The following is a 15689-nucleotide window of genomic DNA, read 5'->3' as shown; positions in this document are numbered from 1 at the left end:
TCAATATCTTAAGGAGGTTCAATCGTCGTAATCAGAGCTTATTTATATTACATATATTCAGCTTTATGTTGAACATAAGAGCACGTGGAGAAAGACCCCAAGACCTATTTAAGGGGGGCCATGTGAAAGACTTAATATCGAATTAATACTTTTATGGAAGTTTCGCTGATTTCAAGAAAATTTTGTGTGTATGTGAACCACGTCCGGGTTGATCGAACATTAGACAATGTATAGATAAAAATGTGAATTTGGACTATGTTCCTTATCGCACGTTATCGTTCTGATTTTTTGCTGGTTGGGAGGTAAAACAAAAAAAGTACAACAAAAAAAAACGACACCAAAAACCGACATCTGGATTACCTAGGAAACTAAAACTTTTTCAATCACTGATTAAAATTTTTAATTCACTACATATTATAAAACAAAGTCGCTTTTTCTGTCCCTATGTACGCTTAAATCTTTGAAACTACGCAACGGATTTTGATGCGGTTTTTAATAGATAGAGTGATTCAAGAGGAAGGTTTTTATGTATAATACATCCATATTATAGTAGAGTAAGGGGTTGAAATAGGGGTTGAAAGGGATATGCTTCAAAAACTAAAAAAGTTGTGCATCGATTAAGCTCAAATATTGACACGATATAAAACCAGCTTCAAAGATCTATTGTTTTTATCTACTTTTAACCTTCGGAGGGTAGAAAGGTGTAGCGAGAAAGTGAGAAGGAATTATCGAATATTTACAAATATACCTAAGTGGGGTATCAAATAAAAGAGCATGACGTGTACATTACGAAACTGTTATCCCACGCAAGGAAATGTGGAGGGAGGGGTGCAAGTGGGGATGTTGCCCAGCAAAGCGGGTAGTTCACAGCTAGTTCATGTATATAAAAAAAATTTAGAGTATTCTATAAAATTACAGTGTATTTACTGTCTGATCAACCTTAACAAGATATTTGAATAAAAAAATTGCTTAGTCATTACATCTTTAATATAAATATTTAATTAATAATACAATAATAATTAAATCACTTTATATTTTTAGTTTTTTAATATTTTTAGTAATTTCAATCAAAAATAATAATTTTAGCTTTTGAATGATTTAATTGTAAGAGTAAGAAAAGAAAGTCACTAGAAAAATGACTAAATCAAGCGACACCCGACATGCTAATACGTTGAAGCCGCCAGTATCGTTTCAAGACCGAAAAAGATGGTTTACACACTGTTGTGGATGGGAAAGTTTCGAATGCTGAAAAAAGGTTGTAGACGTTTTCCATTCCTTGACTGCAAGTTTCTGTAGGCTACACAATTCCTTCAAAAGATTTTCCGATTGAGAGTTATACTTCTCAAAATTATCGATATTTGTTTAAAGTGCTTCCTACATTGTGACAGCCCCGTACGTACAAGACTGGGCTCCCTTGCGTTGGCCGTTCTATGGCTAACTAATGTTGGCCCAGGCTTGGATAATCATTGGATTGGCCAAGGCTAAGATGCCTAGTCTTGGCCCAAGACTGGACTCCCTTGCGTTGGCCGTTCTATGGCAAACCAATGTTGACCCAGGCTTGGATAATCATTGGATCGGCCAAGGCTGGGCAACCCAGCCTTATCCCAGGCTCGGGCAATCGTTGGGTCGGCCAAGGCTAATTATTTCATACACACGGGGCACCAAAGCTGAGCTCCCCAGTGCTGGACCAGGCTAGGCCCCGTCGTTCAACTATGGCGGTTCCTACATGGGTACATAACGACCCCGAAAACTATATCTTCGCATTCTTGAAAATTATTAAATATAAATTATCTTAAATTAAACTAAAAATTTGAAAGGGATAACCCACATTTCGTGAAATTAACTAATCATATACGAAATATGATAAAATTTTATTCTTTTAGGACAGTAAGTATTTTTTATAAATTTTTTTCTAAGAAATGCGAATAATTATTAAATTGTCTGAATTGCACAATATGATAACTATCAAAAACCAGTTTGAGGAAATTATTAATATAATTATAATTTTTTTTTTACATTGTACTTCAATACACCTGTTTACATGCCTAAACAAATTTATTATTTCAAGTGCGGATACAAAAAATTTTTCTAAAGCTAAAGTATTTTCTTTCGATTAAATGCAATTTTTTAAGTCTCATTTCCTCCAAAAGCTATCGATTTTCTTTTTTTTTAAATATTAGTTTTCTTATGAGAATCAACTTTCTAATTTGAAGTGTTATTCTATCTCTTGTTTATAGAATCTAAATTGACTTTTAATGCAATCTGGAGAACTAGATCCAGACTGATGTCAGAACATATGATGCCCCCCCCCCCATCAAACTCGGCAGCTTTTGTTTAAGTAACTGTTTTATTTATTCTCTAAAAACGAGCTATTAGGCATAATAGTTTAAAATGATGCACCCTGTATTATATATTAATCCAGGTCTTTTGACTATCAGACCGTCAATTGGGACTGCTTGAAGTATTTGGCTAGGGTTTATGATTTACTAGAGTGATATCCACCCGCTTCGCTGGGTTTAAAAGTAAAGATTGATAAAGATTGCTCTCGCTTATCCCCTTTCTATAACACTCGAAATAATCGTAAGGATTGTTTTACATAAGTAAAATATATATATGGTTTTCTATTTTTCTAAATGTATAATAGTCGTAATTATTCATTGAGTATATCAGAAAAGATGGCCGTGAAATTTTTTAAATTGACTATTTTTACAGAAATCAGTAATTTATGGTAATGTCAAATGACTACTTTTACAGAAATCTGTAATTTATGGTAATGTCAAATTAAAATAATTAAAATAAAATTTATTTATTTATTAATATATCTTTATAAATTATAACTCATGTGTTATTCTGAAGTATGAGCTATATTACTGTACAGTTTCATTAAAAATATTATTATAATTTTTCAGTATAATATTCATTCGCTAGTTTTAGCGTGAAAGCGTAACAAACAAACAAACATGCTTACTTTCGCATTTATAATATATAGAGATTTGTAAAGTTACATTTTTAGGTTCCTCTGGATCCGCGCGTTTATATTTAAAATTTAAAAAGGTAAATATTGCAAATAAAATATGTAAATATGAATGTTGTAAAATATTATTGTCTGTCATTAACTCAATTATATTTAATACATTTCCTTTTTTATGCGAAGTTTATACGGCCATACGAGTACAATATTTTATACTTATTTTATACTTCAAGGACCCATATTATATCATAAAATATTAAACAAAATTATGTAGATAGTATTAGAATAAATAATTATCATCAATTATCTAATTGTCACTTGCAAAAATTTTAGCATTGTCATTGTCAAATTAAGAAATAAATTTAAAAAAAAAATGGAGTATTCAAATATGTGCTTGTCCTTGTCTATCGGCAGGTCCGTATCTAGGGCGTGGCAAAGGAGGCACCCGTAACCGGCGCATAAGAAATAGAGGCGCAAAACATTATACTTAAAACAAAAAGTTAGTAAAGAATCATGTAAAAGGCGCTCATTAATTTACATCAAGTCAAAAAGATAAAAAAATTCGATTTTTTTGATAACACACTAATTTTGGGTCATTTTTATCAGCTGTGATGTCTGTTTTTCGCTAGCTATCATTTATGTGCTTAACTCCGGGATCAGGATTCCAAATTCTTGAAACCAATTAGAGCTAGGTTAATTTTGATCAAAAATTTGAAAAATATGACCCACATTTAGTAGGATTATATACTTTGTTGATCAAAATTGGATAAAATTTGGATGTGATAGAGCAAAATTAAATTTTTTGGATTCTGATGACGTAATGAAGTTAATAAATTCGATTAAATTTTTTGGATTCTGATGACGTAATGAAGTTAATAAATTCGATTTTTTGATAATACAGGCAAATTTGATCCAATCTAAATGGAATTTTTTTTGAAACCCACTAATTTTGGGTCATCCTTTTCAGCTACGGTGCCAATTTTTTGCTAGCTATCACTAAGATTTGAGGATATTTTAAATATGGTAATACCACAATGGATAATCAAGGTACACTTTAAAAAATGGGGCACCTGCTATTCCAGCTTTAAAAACATATACCTGTAGCTTATCCCGCATTATAGAATATCGCCAGAAAGTATTTAATTGCTTTCCCATCTTCGTATCTGGTGGAAAAACTAGGCGTAAGGAGGACGTTCCAACGTTCTGCATAAAAAAAGATGGCCGAAATGCCGCCATAATTTAGCTGGTTTTTTTATTTTTTCTAATTTATTTCAAAATAATGCAAGCACTGGCTTTCAACACTTTCTATACATGGTATTTCAATAATTAACTCATTCAATTGTTTGTTTTGACTTGTAAGTAATATTTTTTTGAAAAGTATAAACGTTATGGCGTATTAAGAAGTTGTGAGGCGTTCACAGTAGACAACAATTTAAATATTAGAAAATAACAATTAAAATAATAAGAAGCAGTTTAAAAAAAGACTCAACAATAAATAAAATTTAATGAAGAAATATTCGATTAAAATCAAAGATAAAATTATTATTGTTTCGATTCAGATTTGTGATTCGGAAAAAAAAAACATAGTATAAAATTAACTATTGCCCTTGAATTAATTATTAAAATAAATAAAACTTTTAATTATAATATACAAAATTATCTATGCAGGGTAGGGTGTCACAATAAAGATGTTATAAGAGCTCTAGGTGTTTGAAGTGAAAACTATAATGTACGTCAACGTGTCAATGTCACGTGTTTGAGTGTTTATCAGGCTGCAACGCCACGTGTTTAAATTTTCAAGTAGTTATCCTTCACCAATTAAACTTTAAAAAAAATTTTGCATACACGTTTAGTTTGAAAGACAAGAAGAAAATGCAGGTTTTTTCATTTTTGGTTAACTTAAAAAAATTATTATAAAAAACGTATTAAATTAAACTCTTTTGACGTGATATAGTTAAGTATGTAAACAAAGACTCCATGAAATCAAAAAATTTATTCGCGAATAATTTTAACATTTTTTTAGTTGATAATTCCAAAAAAAATTTTGTTAATATATTCCTTAAAATGTTGAGAATATATAATAATTTTTTCAAATTTTTAAATTAATATTTAATACCTTAAAAATTTTTTAGTATGAGATACACGTTTTTGACAATATTACAACAATCTAAAAATGACACAAAAAGACCTATTTCCCCTAAATATTGGGGAAAAAACGAAAAACATTTTTTTTCAGCTTTAATTGTTTATAACTGTTGCAATTTTCCTCAGTTTATTACTTGTTGCGATAGCTCGAATCCAATGAGCTATCGCACGTATTTTTATGACCAGTATTTTTAAATTTTACCAATTTGAACTTGTCGGCTGGACTACATGACTATTTGTAAAAATTTGAGGTGTTCTGAATAATCATGCCGGGTGGATAATCACTAATTGATTAATGAATGCAGGATTTCTTTTTTCTATGTGCAAGATTTTCCGTCTAACAACTATACTAGAGTTGTTTTATAGAGGCCAACATTTAAAAAACAAAGTACATTTTTAAAACACACAGTTTAATTTAAGTAGTTTGATCTTTTAATTCTGATTTAAAATAACTTGTATTTAGCAAAAATATAAATTCCAATCGATTAAATTGTACAATTAGCACTTTAAAGTTCAAAAAGTTTGCCTAGATAAAACAACTCAAGTAAAGCTAATTTTTTTATGACAGCGCAATTTTAGTTATCGCCTATAAATAGTAATTTGAATGCGCGTTTAACAAAAATATGCCGCATTTTTTTAAAACTTCCTGTATGCATTATTATTTCAGAGGTATGTATAGTAGTGGTACGAATAACACTTATTGAACATTAATTGAAATTGAAATCGTAAAGTGTTTTTAATTACATATTTTATAAATTAATAAACATCATACTTTTGGAGTGTATTCAATAAACAAATTATTCTGATTATAAAACTATACATAATAATATTATAATTGGTTTTACAATCAATACATTCGTATGCACTTATTAATTACAATTGTAATAAAATTTATGATCTTGTAAATATTTTGTTTACTAATTACGTTAAAATTTTTGTTTGTTTTTTTGAACACGACACGATTATTAAACACGCTTAGATTTACTTCACTTGTAACTTACAAACAATTTAATAAAATCATTAAGTCAATTTTACCCTACTTCTAATTGGCCGATTAAGGCGGTTCTTCACTCATTTTTCAAGGGCGTGAAATCATTATTAGATTGGCGTGAAACTTTATAATTTTTTTAAGACTCCTGTTAAATATTCATTGGCGGAAAAAAATATTTATAAAGAAAAGCTATTTTCCAGAAAAAAATGGTTAAATTTGCATTTGAATTTCAAGCACTACGATTATACGTTTTACCCTATCGATTTAAATTTGGATATTTTATAGGTACCAACTCATATTCTATCTGCCCTGGTTACTTTTATTTTTCGAAAATCCTGTTAATTTTCTCAACTGAATTTGAACAATGAAAATTGTGAAATCTAACAAGATTTTCGAAAAATAAAGGTAACCAGGGCAGATAGAATATGAGTACCTATAAAATATCAAAATTTCAAATCGATAGGGTAAAGGGTATAATCGTAGTGCTTGAAATTCAAATGCAACTTTAACCATTCTTTTCTGGAAAATGGCTTTTCTTTATAAATATTTTTTTCCACCATTGAATATTTAACAGGAGTCTTAAAAAAATTATAAAGTTTCACGCTAATCAAATAATGATTTCACGCCCTTGAAAAATGAGTGAAGAACCGTCTTAACTTGAAAATTTGCTCAAGTATCCGAAGGCCCGAGAACAATACAATAATTTATAGGTAGTCCTTTCACTGGCTGGAAGTATATTTTGCATTTTTTTTAAAATTAATAGGGTCTTACTTTCTCGTAAAATTGTCAACAAATTTTAACATTTATTGAAAAATTTTCAAAAAAATTTACACGTTAAATTATGATCGAAACTTTCCTATACGATAGATAGAAAGACTGAAACTATTATAAAAAAATGTTTTTCCTTGTATTTTCAATATTTTAATTAAGATTGGCGGCGAAAGAACTTCCTTAACTTTATCCTAGTATCTAGACCGAGATTACCAGGATAAACGATCGATAATCTTACCTTTATTAAAGGCAATAATGACAAGTCTACACTTCCTCCGAAATCTAACTATTTTCGAATAAGTGTTTTAAATAAAAAAAGTTGATTTTTTTATGGGGATCAACTTTTTAATTTAAAGTGTTATTCTAGCTCTTACCTTTTAGGATCTTACTTGACTATTAAAACAACTAAGAGAATTAGGTCCAATATGATGTCAAAACATGATGTTCCCCATCACACTTCGCATCTTTTGTCTAAGTTATTTTTTGATTGATTAACTACAAAACAAGGTATTAGTCATTACAGATTAAAATAATATTAATCAAAAATTAATTTGGTTAAATTGATTCACTTTTCAGAGTATTTAATCAAATAAGTTTTTATTGAATTAAATAATTATTTATCATCTGGCTTTTTAGTCAGTATGCCTTTTCAGAATAGATAACATATGTTTTCGTTTAATACTTGTACTTTAACTAAACATTTAATTAACAAGAAAAATTGACGTCAATTAAAAATAACATCGAAATTATTTGGCAGATTTTATTTGCATCGAAAATGTTTTACGTAGTATTTTTATAATACAAGTAATTTTTTTTACGTAGTAATTTTTTAACATAAAATCACCTGAAGCTTTTAAAAGTGGATTGGGTTGGATTAATAGTCAATAAATGGTCTTAACTCATTTTTATACCATGCATATATGAAATATACAATATACATAGTATATTAAGTTTAGTCCCAAGTTCGTAACGCTTAAAAATAATGATGCTAGGAAAAAAATTTTGTCATAGGTGTTCATAGAATCACCTAATTAGTCCATTTCCGGTTGTCCGTCCGTCCGTCCGTCTGTGGACACGATAACTCAAAAACAAAAAAAGATATCGAGGTGAAATTTTTACAGCGTACTCAGGACGTAAAAAGTGAGGTCAAGTTTGTAAATGAGCATCATAGGTCAATTGGGTCTTGGGTCCGTAGGACCCATCTTGTAAACCGTTAGAAATAGAACAAATGTTTAAATGTAAAAAATGTTCCTTTTCAAAAATTAAACAACTTTTGTTTGAAACATTTTTTTGTAAACATCACTGTTTACCCGTGAGGGCGCCAATTAGGCGGAAATTTTATAATATGTGTACAAACTATACACTAAATGTCGGTCGGTAATGCAGAAACCTATAAAGCCATTTACATATGTACTATACTTTATTAGTTATGTATGTGTCACATTTTTGTATGTGTTATGTGATAAAGAAATCAACACTGACTATGCATGGTATTTCAACAATTAACTCAGTCAATTGTTTGTTTTCACTTGTACTATTGTTGCTTTATTTTTTTTGTTAAAGGCGGGCCTGGAATAATCAAAAATTGATATTTTACAGGCCAAATAACATGGGAAATGATTTATATATCGACTTAACCACCAGATCTCCTCCTAAAAGGGCTCGAGAAATTCATAAATCGAAAGCCCGATAATCAAAAATATAAAGCCAAATTCCTTTTGTGTACTTTTTCATTTGGTTCGGTAGATGATGCCCAGGCAGTGTTATCTAATTTGAAAGTTTCTTTAGCTTAGAATTACGCAAAAATTCGTTATTTTTAAATTTTGGGTTGCAACAACTCAAAAAAGTTACAATTTAGAAAAAAATTTTTCTGTGAATTTTCGATTTAGCCAACAGAGATTACATTTACAGATTTCTGGATCAATCGGATGAAAGATGCTGTTGCAACCTAGAAAAAGGTTGACTAGATGGAGGAATCTGAAATAATCAAAGATTGATTTTACGAATCAAAAAACGTAGAAAATGATTTAATTCCCTTTTCAACACTTTTATGATCACATGATTTGATATTTTAAAAAATGTGGGTTCATAATGCAATAATTTTATGATTGTTATTGGAAAGTTCTTGTTTGAATTTGTAGGATAGTTGTCTATCGAAACAAAAGAAGCGAAGCAAAGTAAAAAAATTCATTAAAAAAGATAATCTATTAGTTGAACAAATAAAAGGTACACTAAATATTTCTAGGAAATGATACACGGCATAGAGTTTGTAAAATATTGAAAAAATAATTTTGTGAGTGGCCTCTGTTATAGACGTATATGTCTGGGGAACGGTGGTTAAGCCCCATTATTATATTAATACAATGTTTTACGGATTGCCTATACTTATTTACGCTTTCATTAATGGTAGTGGATACTAATATCTGTATATCGAAATATCGAACGAAAATTTTAATGAATTCGTTTGTAAAACTTTTATCTCCAGTAGCAACAACCTGATACAATTTGTAAACAAAACCTATATTTGGGTGAAGGCATAAGCAAATCTAGGAAAATAATCATTTGTCTATATTCAAACCATTTTTGAACTTGTTTAAACTTAATTGATTGTAGAGAGCTTTACTTTGTGGAACTCCATAATAGGTTTTGAAGAAATAACTTCCAAATTTTCTTTGCTTAGTCCACTGTTTTTTTTTTTGTTTTGCTTAGTCCAAAACAGTGGACTAAGCAAAGAAAATTTGGAAGTTATTTCTTCAAAACCAACTTGTTTAAACTTGTTCATGCCACCAACTTCACTACAATTAAAACACAAAAAATACGAATAGCGAGACACTTAGACCGTGGGACAGAAAGAGTGCCTTGTATAATGATTTGTTTGTGGCTAGATTCAGTTTTGTTTATGGCTAGTTAATTAACTATTTGTCTAAATTGACTTTAAACTTAATTTCGTAGTAATAGTAATAAAAAAAGGTAAAAAAAATAAATAAATATGGTATGCAAATTCCTAGAAATTGCAATCTAAAAATGCACAAGATTTGTTGACAAAATTTTGTGCTTCTAACCAAATAAATCAATATAGTTTTCATTGAATTTATTTAAGGTATTTCCAGCATGGTGAGTACTGTAATGTAAAACCTACTTTTCGACAGAATTTAACCATTCTTTTTAACAGACTTAGAATAGGGCTTACTATTAAATATCAAAGTTTCAGAAATTTTGACTGTTTAGAACGCGAGATAATTAATGCCAAAGTTCGTCATTCTGACGTAAATTGTTCAAAATCGAATTTGCAACATAGTTAAGAACGCTTTCGATTAAATTACCTTTCAAACAAAACAAAAAAAATTAAAATCGGTTCATTCGTTTAGGACCAACGATGCCACAGGCAGACACACAGATTCATAAACCCTTTATCTTATAACAGCCTTTTTTCTTAGTCGGGTGCATATGTACTGCAAAAATGCATATGTACAGCTTTTTAAGACGCCTTCTCAAGGTCGTCGTTAGCCAGTGAGCAAAATGTTAAAAATAAAAAAATATAATTCGAAGAATTCACCAAGGCATAAAATGTTTTTGATACTTTGGGAGTTAGAGAAGCTGAGGTTCCCAAAAATTGAAATTGTAAGCATTCCCATTTGCAAGCAAGGTTTTTTTTTTTGAAACGCAGCTGACGTTCATTTCGGCTTTATTACAGGATTATAAGACCTACCTAGAACTAGCCGAGATGGAATTTGCCACAAAAATTTGTCGCTGGTAGAATAATTTCAATATTAAATTTTATCAATAGAAGAAGTATTTGATTAATTTTACAATAAAAAGCAGGTAATAAAGAGGGGTGGGAAATTATTACCTTTCATTTTTTTTATTGTTCCTGTTAACCTTGACCTACGATAGAGGTCGTTTGCGTCAAATGCGTAGTAAGTTCAAACATTTTATCATAATTAATTTAAAGTTACAGTGGAAATTGTTTGACATTTTTTTTAATCGATAAATAAATTAATTGTATAAAACAACTTTTATCTATGTAATATATTATGAGAAAAGCATGGTATGTTTTCCTATGTGAGTTTATCGCCACTAGGAAATAATGAACAGTTCTTAATTCTATCAAAATAGAATGGCCAGAACGTTTTGAAGGTTTGAAATTTAGTGGTCAATAATTGTTTGATAGACATTTTGAACTGACAAAATATTATTATCTGTAGCAAAGAATTTAAGACATAATATGTAAATTAATTATTGATTTTAAAATTTATTTGCCGTAATCTGAAAAAAAGGACAAGCTTTTTTTTTATTGTACTAAAAAGTAGAAAATAATTATTTCTATGAGTCAATCATACATGATCAATTGTAAAAGCTGGAGGAGCTAATTTTGAAATTTTCATTAAACAAAATCAAGAATTTTTCCTTTTAAAAAAAAAAAACATGTCATCTTTAATATATTTTATTTAACTTTGAATAAAACTATGATAAGATAAAACGTCACTGATAATATTTATAAAACCATAAAATGCCTCATCATAAATCAGATGTGGATTTTGGAAAATTTCATATTCATTCTAAGTGTTATTACTATAACATTACATATGATTCTCATATACCTATAATTTTATATAGTTATAACACTTAGAATGGTAAAACACATGCATTTTTCGTGACACAGAGCGATATGAGCATATTTTTATATCTATAACAAACGTATTATTTCCTTTAAAGAGTTGAGGGAAAAAATTGTTTCGAAATTCCTGTAAAAGATTTCGAAGTGATTCTCTAGACGGATAACTAGAAAAATATCTATCTAGATTTCTACAACTCTACGAAAAAAATAATCAAATGCTAAATGGATAAGTAATATCTTTCTGCAGCTCGACTTTTGTGAAATTCAAACGTTTTTCAAAGCGGTTTTATAAATTTCCAGAAAATGTTTACTGTATACCTACTAGTAGATTAGAACTTTATAAAAAAAAAGTTATATAATACTAGCTGTACCCTGACACGCTTCGCTGTGCATATTATGTTCGCTATGCATGAAAATAGATGAGAATAGTTAAAAGGAATGGAAATAGATAGAAGTTTAACAGCTATTATTATAAAATTTGATAAACCTCTGATAAAAGAAAATATTCGATTGTTTATCCCATTAACACTCCCCCCTCCCCATATCTCACTTACACCGGAGGTAAAAAATAGAAATAACCATCCTTTAAGCAGGTTATATATCGTATAAAAATTTGAGGTCAATCGATGCAGAACTGTTTGAGTTTTTGAAGCATACACAAACGAACATAACATTTTTATATATACAGATTTACGAGGGCTGTATTAAATTTATATTATGCAAAATTGTTTGAACATGTCGTAATATTTATTGAGTCTTTTAATTATCCAAGGTTTTAGCTTTAAAACTTTTTATTTCTATTTTTTTCTACAGTCCATAAAATTAAAAAAATTTTTGTGATCCTATAAAAACAAATTTTTGAAAGTTTGTCAACAAATTTTTATGGCTTTTATCAAGGCTATAGTTAAAAAAAAAAAAATCAAAACGTTAAATTGGATTTGAGTATCGAAAACCGTATCCATGTTATTCATCATTGGGTTTAACACGCTTGAACGATAATGATTACTTTCCACATTTCTGGCTTAGCTTGATATCTTGTTTTTTCGGTTATTTTACTGTATTTTATGAATGGGAAAATTTTTAATAATTAAAATATTTGTTAATGGTTATTATACACTTTATATATATGAAATATATATGAAGGTATATTAAGTTTAGTCCCAAGTTTGTAACGCTTAAAATAATGATGCTACTAAAGAAATTTTGATATAGGTGTTCATAAAATCACTTCATTACTCCATTTCCGTTTGTCTGCCTGTCGTCTGTCGTCTGTCTGTCCGTCTGTCATCACGATAACTCAAAAACGAAAAGAGATATCAAGCTGAACTTTTTACAGCGTGTTTAGAACGTAAAAGGTCAGATCGAGTTCGTAAATAAGCAACATAGGCCAATTGGGTCTTGGGTCCGTAGGATCCATCTTGTTTTTTAATTTTTTTTTAATATTTTAAACACTGGTTTGCAAAAACTGATCGGATGTGAAGCTAGCCTTCAAATTAAATTGTGATAACTCGCGCACTTGCATCAACCTCTTTAGCCGCTTGATTAGAGATTTGCTCACACATTCTGCACATGCGTAAAATATTTTGCGTGTTGAATATTCTTTAACTTTGTAAATCATAACCTCTACATAATTTTATAAAAATTTCTTTTTTTTTGCACTAGATAGTGTAGTTTTTAGAACTACCCTAATTTCATTGAGCCATATTTCGTAACTATATAAACAAACTAATGTGATTGGATAAATATAAGCGATCATTTTGTCCTATTTTATAAAAGTATCATAAATAGCTTTCGATATTAAATTATTAATGGATCATGTCAGGAGCTTTGTTGCATAACGAACGAACACCACCAAATCGTTTAATTAATTTTAATAATTGAAATCCTGTACTGTATCATTTAAAATAAATTTAATGACTCACAATTAATTAAATATGATAAACTTTGTTGTTAATTTAAACAAAATTTCAAAAAAAAAAAAAGTTGTGTGATTTCAGTAATGATATAAATTATGGTAATAGTAAATGACTTTGGTGGGGTGTATTATTATTAATGATAAACATACCGCAAGTCACATATTATAAAGCTGTGTATTTCAGTCAGTAATTCTGGATAGTCTTGAAAATTTATGAAATTTCACATGAAGACAGACGCTATAGAAACTATTAACAATCTACATAACTATCACAATGGAAATTGTCTCTGTTTATAGCACTTTTATTCCTCAACACTATTTTTTTTAATAATATAAATATTGAACAATTATCGATAAAACCGGATAAATCATGGTACATTAGGTGTGAGCCATGACACAATATGATAACCGATTGTATCTAAAGACGATCTCTTAAACATGTTATCGACAGTGCACTCCAAGGAACAGCATCTTCAAAACCCTACATGTTTTTCTGTTACAGGGATTCATTTCTCCATACGCACAGCTTTAACTGATTTATTTATTAATTAGCTTGATACCTGCTCGCTTCACTGGGATTAAAAGTACTTATAAAGTACCGCTTTATAGTCTCCACCTCCCTTGATCTCACTTATCCTCCTTCCATAACACTCAAGTTAACAAGGGATTGTTTTGCACAGCTTAAATAAATGCTTAGTTTTCAATTTTTTAAGTGTAAAATAATAGTTATAATTCATTGAATATTTTAGAAAAAATGGGAATGAATTGTTTAACATTGACTATTTTAAATTTTTACAGAAATCTTTCATTTATAGTTCAAAATAATGATTAAAGATGGGGCAGTTAAATGTCAGAATAAATGTAATATTATTAATTTTTTTTTAACATCTTTATAAATTAAAGCTCATATGTGAATCTGATGTATGAGCTATATTGTTGTTCAGTTTCATTCAAATCCATTCACTAGTTTTTGCGTAAAATCGTAACAAACAAACATCCTTACTTTCACGTTGATAATATATAGGAATTTTGAGTGCGTGAATCTTGTTTTTCCCACTTACACTTCGTTTAACTTTTCATGGAAACTCATAAAAACCAATCTAGCTTTGCTCAATCAAGAACCAGAATCTCGAGTGCAGTATTTAACCTTCAACAAAAAGAGGGGTGTTATAAGTTTAACATGTCCATCTTGTGTATTTGCCTGTGACATCGTAGCTCCTAAATGGATAAACCGATTTTGAATTATTTTTTGGTTTGAATAAAGTAATTTAATCGAGAGTGTTCTTAGCTATGTTTCAAGAAAAGAGGTTAGAGGTTTTGTAAATGACCCCCCCCCGCATGAATAGATAGAAAAATGACTGTAGGGGTAGTTGAAAATTTTCAACTACCCCTCCCCAAATGTTCTTCGGATCATTCTGATCAATAGCTCCCACGACCGCAAAATTTTTATCGGGTAGTTTTTTAATTATGTTGTACTGTCTTATTAGTTCGTGTGTTGCGGTAGTCATTTTGGGGGCGATTTGAAAAATTTTCTCAGAAAGACATTTTCCTATCTACTCATGCGGAGTCCATCACTTGTCTCTATCGAGTGTGTATTTACGTATAATTATTAATCGCTGTTGGACTTTTTGTTTCAATTTCAATATGTTGAATAACTGACGCTATAAATAGACTAGACTATCCGCATATTTACAAATCAAACTCCGATCGTTTTAGAATTATGAGCACAACCATACTAATGTATATATGTATATGTTAAACATCACACACATTCAAGTGCTTTTTATATACATTTTATATATATTTTTATTATCAACATTTTTCAATTTCAGTAACTTCACAACACCGGTGTTGTTTAAATCGCATGTATTACGTCTATTTTAACTTGTTGACAACACGTGTTTTTTCATAATTTTTTTTGAAAGAAAAATTAAATTTTTTTTTTTATATAACTTGATAAATAGTTTTTTTTAATAAAAGTGTAATAATCATTTATTGATTTTTATGATTCTGTATTATAACTTTATGAATTATTTTAATTTTGTAATCTATTGTTGTGTAATTGTTTGTAAAAATTTTATGTGAATTTAATAATAATTGTGGATCAATTATTTCCTGTTTTTAATTATTTTATACAGAGGTAAGTTTTTTTTAGTAATTTTATTCATAGGTTTATTCGTGCGTGGTATAATACCGTTAACTCCTACCTCGAAACGAGTTGAAAATTAGTATATTATAGTTGTGTCCAATATGAAAGGGAATTTCCAAGGTGTCCACT

The 15689-nt window shown here is 29.2% G+C and overlaps 1 protein-coding gene across 2 annotated transcripts in view; it reads left to right on the top strand.

The window, feature by feature from the left end:
* LOC123290961 (oxidative stress-induced growth inhibitor 1-like) overlaps positions 1–15689 on the top strand; it is a 56959-nt gene that overhangs the window by 12403 nt on the left and 28867 nt on the right. Inside the window, exon 1 of one of the 2 annotated variants that reach the window (XM_044871356.1) lies at positions 15518–15551. The exons of the other annotated variant lie outside the window; for it this stretch is intronic. The gene's annotated coding sequence lies outside the window, so the exon portion shown is untranslated. Of the gene's footprint in view, positions 1–15517; positions 15552–15689 lie in introns of those variants that run through there. 2 annotated transcript variants of the gene reach the window in all.

This window comes from Chrysoperla carnea, chromosome 1, assembly GCF_905475395.1.
Source record: "Chrysoperla carnea chromosome 1, inChrCarn1.1, whole genome shotgun sequence".
Taxonomy (NCBI): domain Eukaryota; kingdom Metazoa; phylum Arthropoda; class Insecta; order Neuroptera; family Chrysopidae; genus Chrysoperla; species Chrysoperla carnea.
The sequence above is the reverse complement of the archived record's forward strand: the minus strand, read 5'-3'. Positions and strand labels throughout refer to the sequence as shown.